The 22085-nt window shown below is 45.2% G+C and overlaps 1 long non-coding RNA gene across 2 annotated transcripts in view; it reads left to right on the top strand.

The window, feature by feature from the left end:
* Positions 1–22085, top strand: part of LOC140910664 (uncharacterized) — a 96112-nt gene that overhangs the window by 62975 nt on the left and 11052 nt on the right. For both annotated transcript variants that reach the window (XR_012158686.1, XR_012158687.1), the window contains exon 2: positions 22011–22083. This is a non-coding gene — a long non-coding RNA (uncharacterized lncRNA). The remainder of the gene's footprint in view (positions 1–22010; positions 22084–22085) is intronic.

The raw sequence follows: 22085 nt of genomic DNA, 5'->3' as shown, positions 1-22085 counted from the left end.
CATGGACTTGGTGGGCCCCCTCCCAAAGAGTATGGCTGGGTTCCAGTACATGCTGGTCACGTGCATTACGCCACTCGTTTCCCCAAAGCTGTCCCGCTACAGAGCATCACCGCCAGAACCATTGCTGATGAGCTCGTGAAGGTCTTTCCCGCGTGGGCTTACCCCGGGAACTACTTACTGACCAAAGCACCAACTTCACCTCCAAGCTGCTACAGCAGGTGTGCAACCTCCTGGGGATCAAGCAGCTACCCACTTCCATCTACCACCCGCAAACCGACACTTCCATCAACCATACCCTCAAAGACATGCTACGCAAATTTCCCCCAGAGGACCTATGCCACTGGGACCAGCTGCTCCCGCCTTTGCTTCTGGCCATCCGTGAGGTACCCCAATCCTCCACAAAATTTTCCCCTTTTGAGCTATTGTATGGACGTCGCCCGTGGGGGCTACTGGATCTCATGAGGGAGACATGGGAGCAAGCTTCAAGAACGCCTCACTCAGATGGGAGCTCTAGCTCGGGAGAACTTGAAGGCGGCTCAGGAAGCTCAGGCCCAAACATACAACCGGGAGACCCGGGTCTGCGATTCCAAACCCAGTGATCGGGTCCTGCTCCTCCTGCCCTCCAGTGAATCAAAATTACTAGCCCATTGGCAGGGGCCGTATGAGGTGGTCCAAAAGGTTGGACCGGTCAACTATGAGATTAACCAGCCTAACTGGCATAAGAAAACTCAGCTGTACCATGTTAACCTCCTGAAGCCCTGGCGAGAGTGAAAGGGCCTTCTAATTAACCCCTCCCCCCCAGAGCCCGAGTTGGGCCCCCGAGTGCCCCTGACCAAGGACTCCGCAGCACCCCAGCTTGGAGAAACCTTGACCGAGGAGCAACATAAGCAGACCCAGTGCCTCCTGCAGGCATTCCCCAGAACTTTCATTGCCCAGCTGGGCCACATGACCTTCGTTCACCACGCAATTCAGACGGAGCCTGGAGTGGTGATCCAGGAATCGAATAGGCCCTTGCCACACCGCATGCGGCAAGTTGTCGAGGAGGACGTCCAAGCTATGCTAGACTTGGGGGGTCATTGAACCATCGCAAAGCGAGTGGCGCAGCCCAGTAGTGCTGGTACCCAAACCCAATGGCACGCAGCGGTTCTGTATTGACTTCCGACGTGTAATGCCATTTCAAAATTCAATGCATACCCGCTGCCTCGGGTCGACGAACTGCTGGGCCGCTTAGGAGAGGCTCGCTTTCTCACCACCCTCGATCTGAGCAAAGGATACTGGCAGATCCCACTCGACCCTGCATCCCAGGAAAAGACCGCATTTGCCACCTCCACGGGCCTGTATCAGTTCACTTGAATGACCTTCAGTCTCCATGGGGCCCCAGCAATGTTTCAACGGCTGATGGACCGCCTCCTTCAACCCCACCGAAAGTACGCTGCTGCGTACCTGGACGATGTCGTTATTTTCAGCTGCCATTGGGAGAACCACCTGGAATGGGTAGCTGTGGTCCTGAGGTCCCTGCAGGCAGCAGGATTAACTGCCAATCCAAAAAATGCCGCATTGGATGGCAAGAGACCACCTATCTAGGGTACACTATCGGGAGGGGACAGGTGAGATCCCTAGTGGGAAAAGTTCAGGCCCTGGCGGCCTGCCTACTACCCACCACAAAGCGCCAAGTGTGCCAGTTCCTGGGAATTGCAGGCTACTACCAGCGGTTTATTCCCAGTTTCATGTCGATCGCAGCCCCTTTAACCGGGCTTTTGACCAAAGACAGCCCCCGACATATAGTGTGGACCTCAGAGTGCGCGGACGCCTTCCAGGCACTCAAAGACAGTCTCTGCCACAAGCCTGTCCTATACAGCCCCGACTTTAACCAAGAGTTCATCCTCCAGACGGACACCTCGGAGGAAGGACTTGGGGCTGCTCTGTCCCAGGATGTGGATGGAGAAGAACATCCGACCTTATACCTCAGTCAGAAGTGGTTTCCACGAGAGAGGAACTAAGCGGTGATAGAGAAGGAGGCCCTGGCAGTGAAATGGGCCTGTGACACATTGCGATACTACCTCCTTGGGGACCCATTCATTCTGGTCACCGACCATGCCACGCTTCAGTGGTTGGCCAAAATGAAAAATAATAATATGAGACTAACGCGGTGGTACCGAGCACTGCAGCCCTATGCATTTACTGTCCGCCATAGGGCAGGTAAGGACCACGCGAATGCAGATTTCTTGTCCTGCCTGAGAGAGTTGGAAGGGTCCGATGAACGGGAGCCAGACTTGAGTGGTGGTGGTGGTGGTGTAGTGAGGCGGTGTGGTAGAAAAGCCCAACCCCGGAGCTCAGTTGGGCAACAGCCTATACTGAACTATTTGCTCAGCCCCTGCTGAAGGGCCTGAGCCCCGGACTGTTTGTTTGCTGCCCCGCCCTGATCCAGGGCCTGGGCTTATATCGAACTGCTTGCAGGACCCAGCCTGAAGGTCTGGGCCATAGCCTGGGTATTCCCCAACCCAGCCGAGGGTGTAGTGAGGTGGTGTGGTGCCTCACCACCCCGCCGAGGGACGAGCCCCGGCTGAGTTCCTTCACAGAGCTACTGTAGCCAGAGGGGGAAAATATCCCAGTGCTGCTCTACACTAAGCCCCCAATACTAGGTTATGCAACAAGCTTCTTTGTGGCTTTTCCACTTCTGCTGGTCTCAGGAGAGTACTGAGCCTCTGTTTTCATATGGGCCTGGAGATCAACTAGCACATTCAGGGTCAAAATACTAACTATGAATAATGATATTGCTAAACTCCAATGCATACTGCTGGATTCTCCTTGCGTAGAAGGTATGGCTTTCTTGTTCCTGAAACTGATAGTCCTGCAGTAAAATGAAGATCTGAAAATGATAGAATAAGAGGCTCTGAATCTAGAGCTGGACATATCCCTGTTACATTTCCCAGAAGAAAACAGAGTGGTTACTTCATATTTGGGACATTATAGATTCAACAAGCCCCTTCTAAAGACCAGGTTGCACATATTGCTAAAGTCTGATCACTCTTACACAGAGTAGAAACTGTAGCGGATGAAACCAGGAGCTGGGTGAAATCATAAGACAGTGTGGTTAGACTTAACCATGGCTGGGTGACTGAGCACTGGTCTGATGATTACTCCAAAGTCATTCTGCTTGAAGGGAAGTGAAACAGAGGAAAAGTGCAACAGAAGCATTTTCAGAAGGAAATTGTCAGCGTTCGTGCTGAAGCAGTCTCTAAGACCATGGGAAACTAGCTCTAGTGGAGTTTAGTTGCCAATCATCTATACGTTCATAATTAATCCATTTAAAAATGAGACGGATCAGGGGAGAATCTGCCCTAAAAATTCATGTAAAAATTCCAATCTCTTAAGTACAAAAAAATGTGAAAGACTCTGGGCCTGTGAGGCCTCATAGACACAGACTCTGAGACCTCACGTTTGTGTGTGTGTGTGTGTGTGTACACGCACATGCTAGATACTTGTGGTTGTTTGGTGGAAAATATGTAAAGCTAGTGGCCTGATGAATATAATCTACCACAGCAGCAGAATTCCCCTGGCAGCGTAAAGCATGGAGCATGAGAGTCCACAAAACAAAGGAAAGAAGAGCAGAAAGTGGGCCATTGGCTGCTGTGTGGCTGCATCAGGGAGACTATCTGGGGCTGGTATCCCTGCCCTTTTATACTCTTTCTTGTTATTAAAAGTAAATCTGTGGCCCAAGGAGGAGTCCTAATCCCAGCTAATAGCACATCCCTATCTCACAGGGGTTGCGTGTGGATAAACGCCTCAAGATTGTGAGGCACTCAGATATGGTAATGGGAGCCATATAGGTACATCAAATAGTGGGATGATTTACAGGGAGAAAGAGGTAAATTTGACCACCTCAGATGGATCTGGCCTCTTGCTTCTGAAGTCACATCCCACAGTATTCCAGGGACCAATCAGTATCCACCATCAGTGAGAAGATCCTACAATCCAGGTTATGTGACTTGACTAAGTAGAAGCCAAAGCCTGACCATATAAGGACCTCTATCTTTGATCATAATGAAGATGTGCCAAAATCTAACTGTGCTAGTGATGTGAAGTAGGAAAGGACTAGATGGCACCAGCTAATAGAAGTTGAAATTACAGGTGGTCACAATGAGGACTGAAGAAGTAACTGAATGTAATAAAATGCTCACCCAAATTGCTGATAAATAAGTACAGTAGGCTGCCTCATAGGACAGCTTGCAGACTTGCACCTTTCCTATTTTCTTTTAAATGAAAATGAATATTCATAATGATTCAGGGCAGGTATTACTTTCATCCCCTACTTTTCAGATAGTGCATTAGAAGCCACCAGGAGAACTGGAATTGTGATGTCTCAAATCAGACACGGTGTAGTTAAAAATATGTTGACTATATGTCCGGCCAACCTGAGACCCTAGACAGCACAGTCAGCTCTGGTAGGAAACACTGCAAAAATGTTTTGGGAAGTCCAGTTTTGATTTGTCTCCACCTGCTGGTAGGAAGGCTTAATCAACTTGTCCAAGACTGGAATAGAAAGCTGAAATGATTGGTTTTTATAATCCCAGAAAAAGGATTAGAAGAGCAAATCTTTTACAATTACACACAAAGACATAATGCTGGTGATAAAAATACATAAACAGGATACTCTGTGTCCCATGACCTTGTATTGTAAGATGAAAACAAATTAATCCTCTGTAGAAGTGTACACTAACTCCAGAATTCCTTAAAGAGGCTGTGAATATTCACAACAGCTGATTGAACGATACAAACAGAATTTTGTGCATATCAAAGCACAAGTTCAGTTCCATATTATTTGTGGGGTCCTATTATTACTTAATTATGAGCATTTTGATGACTGCTTTTTTGTTTTTTGTCCCTTCCAACTAGATTCAGAAATTTGGACTGGATGATTCAAGAGATTAATTAAATCTTTATTTTCTATGAATTTATTAAAAATATGCAATACTAAAATCATATCAGCAAACTTGGAAGCTACAGGTTACTATGCATGTATATATAAAAGTAAAATGCAGTGTGTATGTGCACATTATTTATACCCACAAACTTTCACACAAGCATATAGTTTTAAGCTTCTTTATTCCTATATTCTAATTCTTTGTTTCATTAGGAAATTATAAATAGGGGTAATTAGGGGTGGGTGACTTGATTCAGACAGAATAAGAACCAGCCCAAAACATGGCCATGACTCAGATCACAGAAAAAGCAAGCTGTATATAAGGGTTGGAAAAGCTTGTTAACTTTTTGTAAATTTTCATATTGGTTTAACTTTCATACTTCCAGGTTTTGATCAGGAAATGTGATATTGAAATGGTGTGAAGAAGGCAATTCTTGTGTTGTATTTCTACCAGAGTCCAAAACAGTCTTTTTTTTTAATTCTGTGTTTGTACAGCACCTAGCACAGTGGGGTCCTGGCCCATAATGAGATGTTATTGCAATACAAATAATAATAATAAAGCATCAAACCTGTAGAAAAACCTAAAGAAAAACCTGTCACAAGATTTTTAGTCAAAAGAAGTTGGGATATTGTAAGCTCAGATAATCAGCTCTAAGTTGACAAGGTGCAATGGGTGAAATGAGACAAACAAATAGGGAGTGGGTGGATAAGACAACAGAAAGTGATTGTTACAATACATTAAGGAGATGTCTCAGCTCCCCACCTAGCCAGCCAGGTCTACAGATTCCACAGAATATGTGTCCATTAAGGAGGGACTTGAAGGAGGAGATGATAGAGGCCTGGTGGACTTGTCAAAGAGAGGGTTCCAGTTGTACGGGGCCACATGGAGAGAGACAGAGATGAGAAGGACACAAAGACAACAGTTAGTTGTGCAGCTTAGGTGGACTGAGAGGGTGTGGAAGGAGGCAAAAGTAAAGAGTAAGGGGCAAAGTTATGAGGGTTTTGAAAGTGAGGACAAGGAACTTACATTTGACATGGGAGGCTAAGAGAAACCAGTACTAACTCACCTGCACTTGTATTCACTGAGCTTTCTGGATTAGTGCTTTTATCTTACAAATTTAGTCCTTCTATAAGGAAAGAAATATAGACTGGAATCAACCACACCAGTTTAGATATTGCAGGAATAGCTCTTGTCAGAATAACCACTAGATATATGCTCCATTTATTTAGCATTTCAGATACAAATTCAAGAGTAGGAATTATTACTCTGTAATGACCAGCTTTGCCAACTTTTTTTCTGAGACATTCTGTCACAAAACTCCAAAACATTTGATGCATCTCAGATTGTGTTATGGTGTTATGCTATTGCATGGCAGCACCCAGTGTATTAAGGCAAATTAGATACCAGTGATGAGGACTCCACAATCCTGTGCCATCCTGTTTCCACAAAGACAAAGTTTATGTGAATTTTATAGGCCTTAATTTTTTTTATTACTGTTAACATAGTAATTAGTGGGTTATTAATAACAACTTTAAAGCCAAGACTTCCACTTGCATTTTAAATTATTTTAAACAATAGAGATTCTGAAAGGAATACCTTAAATTGTGACACAAAATTACTTTCCTTGCCATTACCTGAACTGGCTTTCTTATAAGTAGTGCTTCCTATCTGAATTACAAGGGTGCTGTTTCTGCAGGGCTGGATTTTCTTTTTCTCCAAACTCCATTTCCATTTTCCCATTATTTTATCTGTATCCTCTCTTTCACCCTCCCTTTCCTAACTCATACTGTCTCTCTTCTCTTCTTAACCACTCTCTCTCCTTTGCTTACCCCAAGTCTCTACACATTCTGGGAAGTTTAGGAAAGAAAATGTCTAAAATTTAAAGGTGGCAAGATGGAAACTGACTTATGGCTGATGTTGGGCTCTCATTCTGTATATGTCACAAATAATTCCATTTTTAGCAGAGAGGTTGCTATTAGCAGAAAGCCTTGTAATCATAATTTCAATGTAAAGTGTGTTTTCTAACTGAAAAGTGGCTTAGGGTAATATTTTCAAGACTTCTTAAATCACTTCTGAAATTTTACCCTAAGTAAAAATGGCATGGTGGGGCTCTGTCTAAAGTCTTACATTAAGCCTTGGCTAAGCTCCCCCTTGTGGATAGTCACTGTCTGTGTTAGACCCAGAGCTTGGATCCCATGTGCTTTTAAGCTTAATGAGTCTGAGCCCTGGCTAGAGATTGACTCTATGTCTTTGAATGGTAGTCTCCCCTTGGATTTGGACAGAAAAGCTCAGTTGTGCCTCGCTTGGACTTGGGCAAAATGACAATTGGTCTTTACCTCTCTTGTTTAAGTGTCGGTGACTGGGCTATCAGTACCACATTGTCTGCTTTCCTGCAGATGTGCAAGCTCCACTGGACTAAATTAATCGTTTGCATCGATGTAGCAGACATCATGACAGTAATCAAATAGAGATACATATGATATTCATAAATATAATATAAATATTGCCCAGGTTCTTCACATCATTTTTATAATCTCTATTTACAGACTAAAGGATTTATTGTTTCTAACTTCCAGCCCAGAAAACTCAACCTGGGATCTGGAAGTCAAGCTGGGCTTTTTTCTGCTCATGTAATAAAGGTTCGGCAGGCCAAATGATATCCTTCGTGCTTTCATTGGGGGTTGCACAGGAGTAACTAATACATTCTTAATAAGTTCTTAAACAACTGTTGATGTAAAGGAAGGAATAAAGTCCAGTTCACTGCCCCTCACCTATGTTTGCTCTACAGAGCTCATAGGAGTAAAAGCAATTAACACTTATTTTAATTACTGAAGTCAGGAGATATGACTCTAAATACAAAGGCAGCCATTTTTAGTTTAGTCACTTTTTATATTAGGACCATACTTGTTGGGAGCTGGACTGGAAGCAACACAAAACATCTCCATGCAGAAGTCAGCCAGAATTCTTGCGGAGTTTTCGCTGTGTGCAGTTCTTCCAAACATAACTTCTGCCTCAGAGCCACAAACTGACTACTCACAAATAGTCAACTAAATCAGACAAGATCCAAGAGCATCAGTCATTTTAGAGCTTCTCCCAGAGAAGAGGATTATCTGGCTACCAATTTAACTACACAATCTGTTCTGGCACAGAGTGTGCAACATCATCAGAAAAATTATAGGAACTGCGTTTGTGCAAAAGCCAAATGAAACCGTTAGAATGTGAGCACCTTATTAGGTGCTGCTAAGGAATATCGCTTCCATAGGCCCAGAAAATGCTGCGTCACCTACAAGTGGGGTTTAAATTTCCACACTCATAAGAGTCACAGGCAGTGGAGGCTAAGAACAGCAACAGCAAAGTTATGAGTTGTTCAGTGCAGACAGTAAAAGCACCTTTTGAATGGTCCCTGGGGCTGAATATGTAAGAGAGTAAAGTCTAATTTGGGAAACGCTAGGGAGGATGCCAAATGACTGAAGGAGTGTCCTTATAAATGTAAGAGTCTTAGTGAGTGAAAAGGGGAAAGGAAGGAAAATGAAGTGGCTTATTCAGCTTGTTCTCTCGTTTTGGATAAGAAAAATATGTTTTTTTCACCTTGTCAGCAAAAGGGCTTCCTGGTTATCCTACTCTCTTCACAGCTTTTTTCAGCTATGGCTGCTTTTTAAAAAAGGAATCCGAGCTTGTAGGAGAAATATTTAAGCATCTGTCTCTCCAGGTTTGTATGCTGACCCTGTCGCCATAGTACCAGAGTGCCTCAAGAACAGCTGCTCTTTCTGTGCCAGGAGTGAATTCCACCTACAGAAAGCCTGAATATTCTATGTAGATGCTGTGTACCAAGGGAAGGGAATTGAAATCCATCCTCCAACCAGAGGCCAGGGTGTGGGGTTGCTACACAGCTGCTCCATGTCGATTGCATAGTACTAGGGACACTAGAGCTACATAACAGTAAGCTTGTGGCTCCTCTTCCTGCCTGCTCCCCTTGTGACCTTCTGTGCTGGTCTATGGGGTTGGTACAAAGGCCTTTTGTGCAGTACATAGGAAATGGACACTCACAGCTACTCTGCTTGCTGCTCGGCTTCCCACTCCCGCGTGGATATGCTCTTCCCCTCAATGGTTGAATTGGTGCAGAGGGGCCTTGCACTGGCCCTCTGCTCCACAGATGAATTTCAAACAAGCCATTCTTCCCAAGGGATGTTCTGTTATTTATGAATCAGACTTTGTGTGTAGTTGCCTGACTTTCTTCCTATGTTTGTTCTCATTTCAGGTGTTGGTAGAAGGCCTGGAATGTTTTACTTTCCAACCTGAGTTGGCTGACAAATGGCCTTGTGAAATTGGTAGCTTTTATAGCTAGTTCAAATTGTGATTTACTGCTTTACAGAGTTAACCATCCCAACAGCTTGAATGCCAGCCATTTTCAGAGACATTAGCCTATAGCTTGCAAGTTTCAGAAACAGTAAAAATCCAAAGGACTGGACAGCACCAGAATGTCTTTCTTCTCAGGGCTGCAGATTCACTGGAAGTCATTGCCATCTTCTGGCTGTAGTGCGTTGGTCAGATCAGTCCAGTTCCAAGTGTAGATGTGACCCCATCACATGTAGCTAGGTCCCTTAGCAGCAGCATCAACAGTTGGACCCAGGATTGCATTCACAGAGAGCCTGAACTAAACTCTTGCACTTGGGCTGCATCTACACTGACAATTTTCAGAAATTGGAGCAACTGCAAACAGCCTGCAGAGCGAGCAACCTAGATAACAATAGTAAAAATGCTGGCAGTGGAACTACAGTGGCGTTTCCACCTTTGCGAGTGGAATTGCAGTAGTGCCAGACTGATGATGATGGGAGAAAACTGTCAGTGCAGAAAACCCTTTGGAGGTGGTTCCTCCAGGTTAAGCTGAAGGCTCAATAGTAAGGACTGTGGTGTGCTGTCCTGTGGATAACTTTGGCCTCTAGCACTGCACTGAACTTCTCAGAAGCACTGAATTTTAATAACTAGGAAGAGGGCAAAGCAAGGGTTCCCGAGAGGAGGGCAGACATTAAGGACAGTAGGAGGGAAGAGTTAAGGGTGATGGTAGGTGGATAGTGAGAGCAGAGAGTTTGGTTAGGGTCATGGTTTAAACTGAATGATCAGTATCTTTCAATGCCATTAAAATTATCATTTTAATGTTAACGTCTCCAGCTGTTAGGAAGCCTTGTTGTGTGAAGCCATCACTAAGTGACATTATTGGGTTACACAGCAAGTAGAGGAAGCTACACAGTTTTAACTTGTTTTGGTTTTTTTGGTAGATACATATCATCTGAGTGGTGTCATGGGAATTTGTCCTATAAAATCACCCTCAGCTATTTCTATTTTGAAAACCATGAGCAGTGTAATAACGACTCTCGAGCTTCACCCATAACAGAAATATGCAATCTGACTACTGAAAAAAATTTACTTCCTCCTGTTCTGTTTCTCTTCTCTACTCCAGTCTGTACATTTGGTACAGCTGAGCATTATGTTCTCACATCACATAGCTGGTGTGAACCAACTGGGTTTTAAACTCATTATCTCTGCATGAAACAAAGAAAATATTTCTCCAAGTAAACCAATCAGCATGGGAGAACTGAGGAAGAATCTGACAAATTACTTTTTCAGGGTCTGCCTTTATTGTTTCTGAAATACAAAGCAAAAAATAATACACCTAAAACATTTCACAAGTAGGTGATACATTGAATAGGGAATGTATTCAAATTAAATACTTCGTTTCGTAAGACAAACTGTTTTTTTAAAATGTACTAAACCATTTTAAAACATTTTCCTGATAATGCTGTTACCCACATTTATCATATATCAGCTTTTATTTGAAATTTAGTTGCCTAAACTGAGAAATTGAGTTTCACAACTTTATTTAACTGCATGAAAAATGAATCTAAGAAACTACTGTAAAAATAAGTGCAAACAAAGTACAGTTTGGTCACTTCTGGCCCATACTCTGCACTGGGATACATTTATTTGCACTGTTAGGCAGAGCAAAGTGAAAAGATCCCACACAAATGGGTAGCAGAGAAGTCCACTTGCGGAGGGGAATTTCCTGTTGGCATAAAGCCTGGGGAGCCAGCAGAGGGGCATAAGGGATGTGCGAGAGGATGAGAGGGTGTGGCAGGACAGGTGGGCTGAGGGGTTGAGGATGTGGTGGAGCAAAGCAGAGCTACATCCATTTTCCACTAGCATACAGTCCCTGAGCAGGTTAAAAGCAATGGTTAAACATTCAGATACAGCTTCCATTGTTGCTATCCTGGTGGTGAATTACAGGTCCCATTTATCAGTGTAAATAAGATTCTGAAGGGGAGAGAACATTGAAGGATCTCCTTCCCTCTCTCCTGCTTTAGGTGCCTGATAGGGCTGTAGAATGCAAAGGGTATGTCTACACAGCAAAGAAAAACCTGCAGCTGGCCCATGCCAACCAAGTTGGGCTTGTGGGGCTTGGGCTGCAGGGCTATTTCATTGCTGTGTAGACTTCCAGGCTTGGGCTGGAGCCCAGACTGTAGGATCCTGAGAGGTGGAAGGTCCGCTAGTTGCAGGTCCACACTCCTGACAATGCCTCCTCTTCTGAGAGTGCATCCCAGGGGCCCTAGGGCCAGGCTTGTCAGGATATATTTCATGCATCTCCTATTGCAGGTCTGGGATGTGAATATTTTCTACTGGTTCCCAGGATCGTTCGTCATGACTGTAAACCCCCCAGTCCACTATGTATATGTACAAGATGGGGGGTTCTATATCCAGAAGCCTTAGAAACTTCTGCCACAAACAGGAGACAAACAGAGCCCTGGTCTGACGCAATACACACTGGAAATCTGTGAAAACAAAAGCATTCTCTAAGACAAGGTGAGCCATTTCCATGGTAGTAGGGACAGTGCAGCACAGGACAAGGTGTGCTATCTTGGTGAAAAGATTGACTTAGATTGCTGTGCCCCTGAGAGCGTGGCAGCTACACGATTGAAGTCCCTGGTCACAGTGACCTATAGCTGAAATGGGACAGGCAGGGGCTGGAGAAGCCAAGTGATTTAAAGCATGGGTTCTTGATTTGGGCACAAAGATTGCAGAATCTCATATAGTTCGTGACAGACATGCATAGGCCAAGCCACCAGAAAGTCCCTGACACCAAAATCCAGTCCTTCAAGTGGCTGAAGTGACGAGCTAGTCGTGAATCATGGCATAACTTGAGGATATGAAGCCTGAGATGGCCCTCCAGAACATAAATAATCTGAATTTGGCCACAGATTGGGCACTGGCACCATCCAAGGCCTGGCATATCCGAGTGGTGCACAGGTCATTGAGCAACAAGGAATGGATAGATGACATCAGATTGCTGTCTATTGTCCTGTTTAAAAAATTGGATGCATTAAGAATCATGGATGGAGTTTCCCTGCCAGAGTCAATGTACTTATCCTTATGGGACAGGGTATTGGCCTTTCCATTTCATGACCCTGTGTGATAGGTGACTATCAAATCGAACTGGGCAAAGAAGAGGGACCAGCAGATCTGGCACTGGTTAAGATGCCTGGCTGTCTGGAGGTATTTCCGGTTCTCGTGAACGGTAAGGACCAGGACTGGGAACCTGGCCCTTTCTAGGAGATGATGCCATTCCTCAAAGGCTACATTGATGGTTAACAGCTCCTTGTCCTACATATTATATTTCCTCTCCACTTGAGTTAGCTTGTGTAAGTAGAAGTCACAGGGGTGCAGTCAGCCATGGGGGCCTGCTGGCTGGGACAACACCATGCCCAGAGCTAAGTTTGACATGTCGGCCTCTACTGTGTGGTTCAGTGGGTCAGGATGTGCACTCTGATGAATCTCTCTTTTAGTTGCTCCAAGGCAGATTTGGCTTCTGGTGACCAGGTGAACGAGACTCCCTTAGGCAGAAGGGCAGTCATAGTGGTAACTAAACTAGAAAACCCCTTGATAAATCACCTAGAAAAAATGATGAAATCCAGGAATTGCTATACCGTATGGATGTTCCTTTAGTGCGGCCCAGTAAGATATGGCTGTCATCTTGCCTGGGGCCATGGTTAGCCCTTTGGGATAGATGATATACTCAAGGAATTCAGTTATATCTGTTGAACTTGTTATTCAGATTTAGCATACAGATGATCTGACAGTCTCTCTAGAATGCTGATGATCATGAAGAGCTTGGTCTTCTGAAAGATGAGAATATCACCAAGGTAGATAATTAGAAAATAGACTAGCATGTCCCTGAAGATGCCATTGATGAAGTGCAGGAAAGTCGCTGGGGCATAACTAGATATTTAAAATGTCCGTAATGGGTACAGAAGGTCTCCCTTCCTAATCTGCGCCAGGCTATAAACTGTGCAGAGGTCTAACTTTGTGAAGACCTTGGTGGAGTGTAGTTATTCACAAAGCTTGTTGATAAGGGGCAGGGGATACTAGTTCCAAATGGTATCCTTGTTTAGCACCCTGTTGTCTACACAGGGCCACAGAGATCTGTCCTCCTTTACAAAGTAGATTGGTGCCCCAGAGAGCCTGTGGCTCAGGTTCTGAGAGGGAGTAGACGTGACTGAAAGGAATCTCTGCTCCTGGGTGAAGGTCAATGAGGCAGTCATAACTGTGATGATGTGGCAAAGTGTCTATATTCTTCGTATTGAGCATGTTGATGTCCTGGTATTTGCAGGTGTTGCAGAAGATGAGGGAGAAAATGCAGAGATTCCCTGTGAAATAACAGCCTCGGTCTTGGATTCTCCAAAGAGGCAAACCGAGCTGCAGAGGGCTTATGATGTGGCTAGGCTGGGGAGACAAGGCTGCTGACAGTGCAAAGAGATGATATGTATTGCACTGGTCCTCTAGCAGATATGCAGAAAGAGGGTGACAAACCAGGTCAAGCCAAGGATAACTGGAAAGTGTGGAACCTTAGAGACTAACCAATTTATTTGAGCATAAGCTTTTGTGAGCTACAGCTCACTTCATCGGATTGTAGCTCATGAAGCTTATGCTCAAATAAATTGGTTAGTCTCTAAGGTGCCACAAGTACTCCTTTTCTTTTTGCGAATACAGACTAACACGGCTGCTACTCTGAAACCTGGAAAGTGTGGGTTTTGGATGAGCCTGAAATGGAGGATTTCTTGATGACCCTGGAGGGTGGTGACCTCCAAAGGGGCAGTCTGGTGGGTAACTGGGCCCAGTGGGAGGAGCGACCCAGCAGTAGACTCCACCGAGTCTGGAAAGCTTTTATGCTGGACAAGGACCATATGTGCTTGCACAAATCCAAGTCCATGAAATTACCAGAGGCCTCTGAATCCACCAGTGCTTCCAGGTGGTAGGAGAGAGCTCTCCCATCACTGTAATAAAACTACCGCCGTGAGGGGAATAGCTCCCAGCGCTGTAGCACTGTCTACACTGCCACTTTACAGTGCTGAAGCTTGCAGCGCTCGGGGGGGGGGGGTTCACACCCCTGAGTGAAGAAAGTTTCAGTGCTGTAAGTGGCAGTGTAAGTGTGTAACAGACCTTGTAACACAGGATAAACACGACAGCTGCCGTTTACCTTCCTAACATTGAAGTATCATAGTTCTGTTTTCTCGTATAGTGCAATATGAACTTTACCTGGCTCCATCTGAACTTGAATTGAACCTGAATATTGATTAATTTTAGCTTCATACATAAAGTTATATACAAAAAATGTTAGTCTGCAGTAGCCACATTACCTGCTGTTTTAAGGGAATAGAATGAAAGTCTGATTCAGTAAAGAAAGCTGCTGCCCCAAAGATCCATCATTTATGTGGCAATTTTTTATATGTTTTCATTCTAAAATAGGGGGTTTTTTGGGCTTGCTAATGAGCACTTGAGGATTTGATTTAGCTTCTTGGAATGGCTGCCACTTGCTGTTAGAATGTTAATCTGTCTAAACCCCCATTCAGCTCCACTTGTTTGGAAGTCAATCACCAGGAGTCTGCATTTCAAAGAGATGCCAGTTAATGCAGTCACAACAGAAGAGATGTTTTGGGACAACTCCCACAGCTCAGGGTAATCAGAAACCCGGGCCATTAGTCAGTAAACAGGTTTGTGTTGGTTTCTAAGAATGAACAAAAACTGAAGTAATCAAGACTGGGAGCAAATGCTGGGAAGGCAGGGGACTGCTTAACTGCAAACTTCTTATAAATCATGAAAGGGGTTCTACATTTGCATACTGCACTCACTTGGCATAGCCTCCTCCAGGGACTAGCCCTGAGGGTAATGACACATTGGCAAGGTCAGTGTAGATGTGCTAGGGTGCTGGAGAAAGATGGGACTTTAGGGTGTCAGAGGCAACTGATGGATATTATTTGGCTTTTCAGAATTAGACAGCTGATTTCTTTTGCAGTCTGCTGGCAGTTTCCTAGCCCTTGCTTAGAGGGGTAGACAACATGATGTGTTATTTCACAAAACCCCTTGCTAATGATATTCTCAGAAGTCCTCTGTGATACCCAAGGTAGTTTATGTGGACGGTGAACTGTACCTATATAACTTTTTGGTCATCCCATAACGCTGTTTGTAATGTCTATTTTTTAGCTTCCTTAGCATGTTCAAAAACCCCAGAGCCAGCTCTCTACAGCCCCAAGCAGCTGCCAGTGTTTGAAAAGGCCAGAAAGGAGTGAAGTGCTCCACTGTTGTTGGCCCTGTGGGAGGGAACAGAGGGAATAGTTACAGAGGGACCCTTTAACTATTAGTCACTCCTAGGCATGGTTACACAACCATTACGTGAACTTTCTGTGTTTAGCCAAGGGCATACCCTTGTTTATACTTATGTCACATTTCTGCCAGCAACCCTGCCACACCTCCAGCAATTAGGTGGATATCAAATGCACCTACTCCAGTGATTAATGGCAAACTGCAAATTACTCCCTCCAGGATTATTGAGGGAGAGGGGAAAGGGATACAAACATACAACTTTCCTATCTGAACGTACATTTTCTTTTAGAAAAAATGTGTCCTTCTCAATTCTATGGTAATCAGCTGCATGTCAAGCAAAGGAGGGGGAGTTGAGAGGGAGATTCCTGAGGAAACTACAAGGAGCTACCCATAGCGGTTCTCAAATTGTGGGTTGGGACCCCAAAGTGGGTTGTAAAATGGGGTTTCCAGGGCTGGTGTTAGACTTCTTGGGCCCCGGGGCCAAAGCCTGAGCCCCGCCACCCAGGACCAAAGCCAAAGACCAAGCCCCACTGCCTGGGGCAGCAGGGATCAGGTTGCAGACCCCCATACCCAGAGCTGAAGCCCTTGGGCTTTGGCCACTCCCTCCCACCCAGGGTGATGGGGCTCGGGTAGGCTCAGGCTTTGGTCGTCCCCCCTCCCAGGGTCGTGCATTAATTTTTGTTTTCAGCAGGGGGTTGCGGTGCAATGAAGTTTGAGAACCGCTGCAGTGCTAAAGCAATTCAATAGGAGAACTGTTCTCCTACATCTGATGTAGAGAGGCAGATTATTTGTGACCTCAGAGTGGAAGCTGGGAACTTTTTGAGTTCTGATCCTGGCTTTGCCTCTGACAAACTGTGTGACACTGGGCCAGGGGAAGCGAGTTGTATGGACCCGTGGTGCCCGGGCTCCAGCAATATTCAGGGCCCAGGGGCCCAGCTCCACCAATGTTTGGGGCCGGGTCTCTACCCCGGCCCCACCTGCCACCCCCTCACACCTCCCCCGAGTGTCCCCTGGCACCCACTTGCTGCCCCCACGCACCTCCCCTGGGTCCCGGAGTGTCCTGCCTCTCCCCTGCAGCTCCACACTGACTCTGCTCTCCTGGCTCCCGGCACCCCAGCCCTATGCTCTTCCTCCCAGAGCCTACACCCCTCACCCCCTCCTGCACCCCCACCCCTTGCCCCAGCCCTGAGCCTGCACCCAGCACCCAAACTCCATCCCAGACCCTGCACCCCAGACCCCATCCCCACCCAAACTTCCTCCCAGAGCCCAACCTCTCACCCCTTTTGCACCCAAACTCCCTCCCTGACCCTGCACCCTCCTGCACCCCAATCCCCTGCCCCAGCCCAGGGCCTGCACCCCAGACCTCATCCCCCAACCCAAACTCCCTCCCAGAGCCTTAGGCAGGTGGGGTGCAGAGTTGGGGGGGGCAGAACTGGGGGGGCAGATTCTGGGCACCACCAAAACTTCTACAAACCTGCCACCCCTGCACTGGGTAAGTCATTAAACCTATCAGATTCTCAACCTGTAAAATGAGCATAATAGAATTTACATGAAGTTAATCTGGCAGTGCTGTAGAAAGTTTAGTGTGCAGCATAGCATCTTTACAACATTCAAGAATGCAGGTTCGTAAGTAATCTTTTGGTTTGGATTCTGAACTGGTAAAGCCAGCATGGGGCTAAAATCTGTCTGTGGTGGAGGGTGCTGCCCAAGCTCTGAAAGTTTAAGCACAGGAGCCACTTCAAGAAGATGTGAGTGTTCAGGTCCATTTTAAGGATTGAACCTGGATCTAATATTGGAATACCCATTTGTCCTAACACTAAGAGATAAGAGCCAAAGGCTCTTGCAGGGGACTGAAGAGAAGCTCCTGAAGAGACTGTGGTAAGAATTTCATTTAGCGTATTATTTATTATTGCAATATCACCTACAAGTCTCAAACAGGTTGGGAAACCATTGTGCTAGGTGCTTGTGAAGGAGGAGGGACTCACTGCTAGATCACCTCCTTGTGGATAGACATGCATAGCTGCTTTCTCCCTGTCTGGCACCCTTGCCAACAGCTGCTTTGGTCCTATGGTGGTCCACCTTGTCCCATGACTTGTCTGTCTGGCCAGCTCACAATTTAAGTCTACCCCAGCCAGAGTAACCAGGCTTGGGAGAAGGGGTGGGGCGGGGCTTTGGACGGAGTAGGGGCAGGAAGGGGTGGGGGTAGGGGTTTGGGGAAAGGGATCAGGTGGGGGCGGGGCTGGGGCGGAGCATCCCCTGGGCCCAGAGGAAGTCGGCACCTGTGAAGTTTATAACAGCCCCTTCTGCTCTCAATTTCCTCTGTTTATAGTCCTCTCTCTGCCCCTTCTCAGGTGGGCTTCATCCTCAATCATTCTCATGCTCTCCCTCTAGGTGTAACATGGTATGTGAAATGGCCTCTAAGACCCACATTAACCCTTTTGGAGCCTGTGTGGGGTACACACCCCATCACAGTGCTATATAGACACAAAGAGTTTACAATCTAAAAAACAAGACACACCTGGTGGGTAAAAGTAAAAATGGGTGGGAGGCAGGTTGGGCTGGGGTAACAATGATAAAAGCATGGTAGTGCCCAAAGGACATGTGAGGCCTGGGGCCCCATTGTGCCAGGTAATTCCTAAGTATAACACATAGAATGACATGTTTCCTGCCAGAAACTACAATATAATTTCAAGCATGATGCACAAGTATGTGTAACAAACACTAGGAGAGAAGTGAGCAGGGAGGATGAGAAGTAACAGGAATATCATTGCACAGCTACATAGCCTAACATTGAGCAACTGGTGGTTCCTAAATGATGGTTCCAAATCATTTACAAAGCACAATATAAATAAATATCAGCAATCTCCACTGGTCCTACACCTATGTTTGTACTACTGTAACACCTAGAGTACCACCTGAGCTCAGGGCCATGTTGTACGTACACTTAGCCCTGGTCTACATTGCGGAGGGGGGTCGACCTAAGATACGCAACTTCAGCTACGCGAATAGCATAGCTGAAGTCGGCGTATCTTAGGTCGACTTACCTGGCCATGAGGACAGGAGTAAGTCGACCGCTGCTGCTCCCCTGTTGACTCCGCTTCCACCTCTCTCAAGCTGGAGTTCTGGAGTTAACGGGGAGCACGTTCGGGGATCGATTTATCACGTCTAGATGAGACGTGATAAATCAATCCCTGATAGATCGATCACTACCCGATCCGGCGGGTAGTGAAGACCTGCCCATAGCGAGAGAGTCCCAGCCCTGAAGAATTTACAATCTAAACTGACAAGACAGACACAAGAATTAAAGGATGAGGAACTGAGGCTATGTCTATACTGGCAACTGAACGACAAAACTTTTGTCTTTCAGAGATGTTATAAAAACACCACTCCAAAAGGCAAATGTTTTGCCGATGACTAGCACCAGTGTTACCAGCTCTTTGTCGGCAGGACTGCTCTCCTGCCAACAACGCTAACGCCGCTCGCTATGGGTGGAAGTTTTTGTCAGCAGACAAACAGCGGCTACACTGCGTGCCTTTTAGTGACATGGCTGTAGCAACACAGCCAAAAGCTGTGTACTGTAGACATAGCCTGAGTCAGGCCGTGTCTACACTACAGACCTTATAATGGCACAGCTGTGCCACTTTAAGATCTCCCATTTAACCGCTCTATGCCGACAGGAGAGAGCTTTACCATCGACATAATTAAAACACCCCACTGAGTGGCGGTAGCTATGTTGGCAGGACAGCATCTCCCACCGGTGCTTCTGTCGCTGTAACGTATGTCGCTCAGAGGGGTGGGGTTTTTTCACATCCCTGAGTGACATAAGTTATACTGACAAAAGTGTGAGTGTAGACAAGGCCTAAGTGACTTTCTCAAGGTTGCATAGGGAATCTTTGGCAGAACTGAGCCTAGATTTCCCAAATCCGGTACCTTAAGCACAAAACTACTTGTCCTCTTGAGTCTTTTTCAGCCATTCTCTGTCCCAAAGCAAATACACCACTGGAGCAGAGCACTTGAAAGATGAAAAGTGCCACATGTTAATATTACATTCAATTTCTAGAGTAAAAAGTGTGTGTTTAGAGCCAAACAGTTGTTCCAGCAGACAGGAACTGTTACCAAATGTACGTGAAATGCCAAGTCCCTTTGAAGTCCCTATAACCAGCAGTGGCCTGATCAGATTGAGACTGTCATGGAAAGCAGCCAACAAATGTCCTTCTTGTCCAGGGTGTTGCCAGGATTGTTCCAGGAGCAAGACATTTCCAGCAATGAGGTTTTGTTGGAAAAAGAAAGAGCGTAGACTGCAGCTACTAAGCTTAGCTAATGTGGTTTGCTTGCTTTGCTTTGTGATGCTGAAAATCTGTTCTTTGTAATGTTACGCTCACATTCATATGCTATGGCAAAGAACATGGTTTTGACATGCGAGACAAATGAGTGCCGAGTCTATTTGTTATACTGATGTTTTGTGAAAGGAGAGAGAGACAGTAGTCATATAAACAAATATACATGAAACCCCTCTTCATTCAAGGTAATGTGATTTTAATTATAGTGTCATGCAAGGATAAAGCCAGAGACTTAAGGAAGCACTGTGATTCTAAGCTGCTGTAGCCAGGCACACATTTATGTCTGGAGAAATTACTCTTTGGACTGACATTTCTCATCATGCTTATAGTCAGCTAACAGGCAGTTTAAAAAGAGTTTATCAATTTCTGTCTGACTTGAGTTTTCTGAAGATGAAAATGTTTTTTGCCAGTTAAGAAATATTCAGATGGCACAGTAGCCAAAAAATCTGTGGCTATACAGTTCCACGCAAAGCCTCTCTGTGCAGTGAGCCTCTGTCTGGCCTCTGAGATGTGCAGGAGACATGGACCCTCTGTGCAACATTTTAAAATCATCTCCCCAGCCAATGAAATAGAACCACATTAATTCCACTACAGGCAGGCCCTCCACAGCTGGGGAAGGATAATTAAAAAATAGATATATTTCAGGCTGCTTCAAACTTGCCGTGGATTTAGTATGCAATGAAAATCAGGCATGTATAAAGAAACTTTGTTTGAAAGTGCTTGAAAGTATCATCCTGTCTGTTGTAGCCTGGTTCTTTTAGCAAAGGAATTTAATGTTTACAAAAATTGATAAATTTGATTGCCTCCAAATTTCACCATTGGCTCCATCGTATATAACGGGCAAAACGAAACCACCAGATCCATACACCCCTACTCTTTAGTGGTGCAAAATATAAACAGATCATAGCAGGTCAGGTCCATGAAAAATAACTTCTGTTAGCCAAAGTAAAAATGAATCCTACATTCCTACATCTACAAGAATTCTTACCTTCCACCTCTTTAAAGAGCCTGATTCAAAGTACATCAATGGAAAGACCCAATTCACATTGGGTAAGGCCCAGAAGACTCCTGGATCATTTGGTGTCTTTTCAGTCTCTCTCGGGAATTAACAGTGGGGCACCCGTTAATCTTTCAAGTTGTCTCAAAAAGGAGAAATGTAAACTCCAGCTCTCTTAGGCTATCCAGGATGTACCCGATTTTTAGGAGTTCAGTCTGTCACAAATTTGGTCTTTCAGTATTTTTGCATTACAGCAAAGCCTTGTTTAACTGAACTCCAATTAACTGAAATATAATAGTTTCCTGTGAATGATAGCTGTCAATGACTTGATTTAAGCTGTAAGCTGATCTGGAATTTATTTAATAAAATTTCTATTTGCAGAAAACTGCTGGGTAAGCCTACTTATTTGTTTAATACCACCCTATAGCTAAAATCACAATAATAATGCAGGTTTCAGAGTAGCAGCCGTGTTAGTCTGTATCCGCAAAAAGAAAAGGAGTACTTGTGGCACCTTAGAGACTAATACACTTATCTGAGCATAAGCTTTCGTGAGCCACAGCCCACTTCATCGGATGCATCCGATGAAGTGAGCTGGTAGCTCATGAAAGCTTATGCTCAAATAAATGTGTTAGTTTCTAAGGTGCCACAAGTACTCCTTTTCTTTTTGCGAATAATCATGCAGAGTTGTTCATATATGCAACTGTGAAGATTTACAAAAAGAATTGTACCAGTATGAAACTGGGGTAAACAGCACTGGTACAAGTCTCACTTTACACAAATGCACTACATCCACACTAGCGGTTTGTACCAGCTTAGCAGCACCAGGGCTAAAAACCCAGTGCAGACAAGCCCTGACATTCATCAGGTTCTGTAATTTGCTCCCTGCACTCTTTGTACCATCCCTATCTCAATTGCCTGGAAAAATAGGCAGGTTTGCAATGTGCCTGAGAGTCAAGATGCTGGGATTCTATTGATCAATGGGGAAAGAGTGTTCCAAAGCTCCAGTTTACTGAAGATGTCCCACTTCCAGCCCCCTCCTGCTTAAACTTAGTGTCTTGTTAGCTCAAACTGATCTTGTTATCTTCTCTCTTTCTGTAGCACCAGCATTGTAGTAACTGGAAGCTGATCTCATCTACAATGGCATTGCATGAGGAGAGAGGCAATCTCAAAGGT

The sequence above is a fragment of the Lepidochelys kempii genome, chromosome 4, assembly GCF_965140265.1.
Source record: "Lepidochelys kempii isolate rLepKem1 chromosome 4, rLepKem1.hap2, whole genome shotgun sequence".
Taxonomy (NCBI): domain Eukaryota; kingdom Metazoa; phylum Chordata; order Testudines; family Cheloniidae; genus Lepidochelys; species Lepidochelys kempii.
This window is presented reverse-complemented; position numbering and strand designations above follow the sequence as displayed.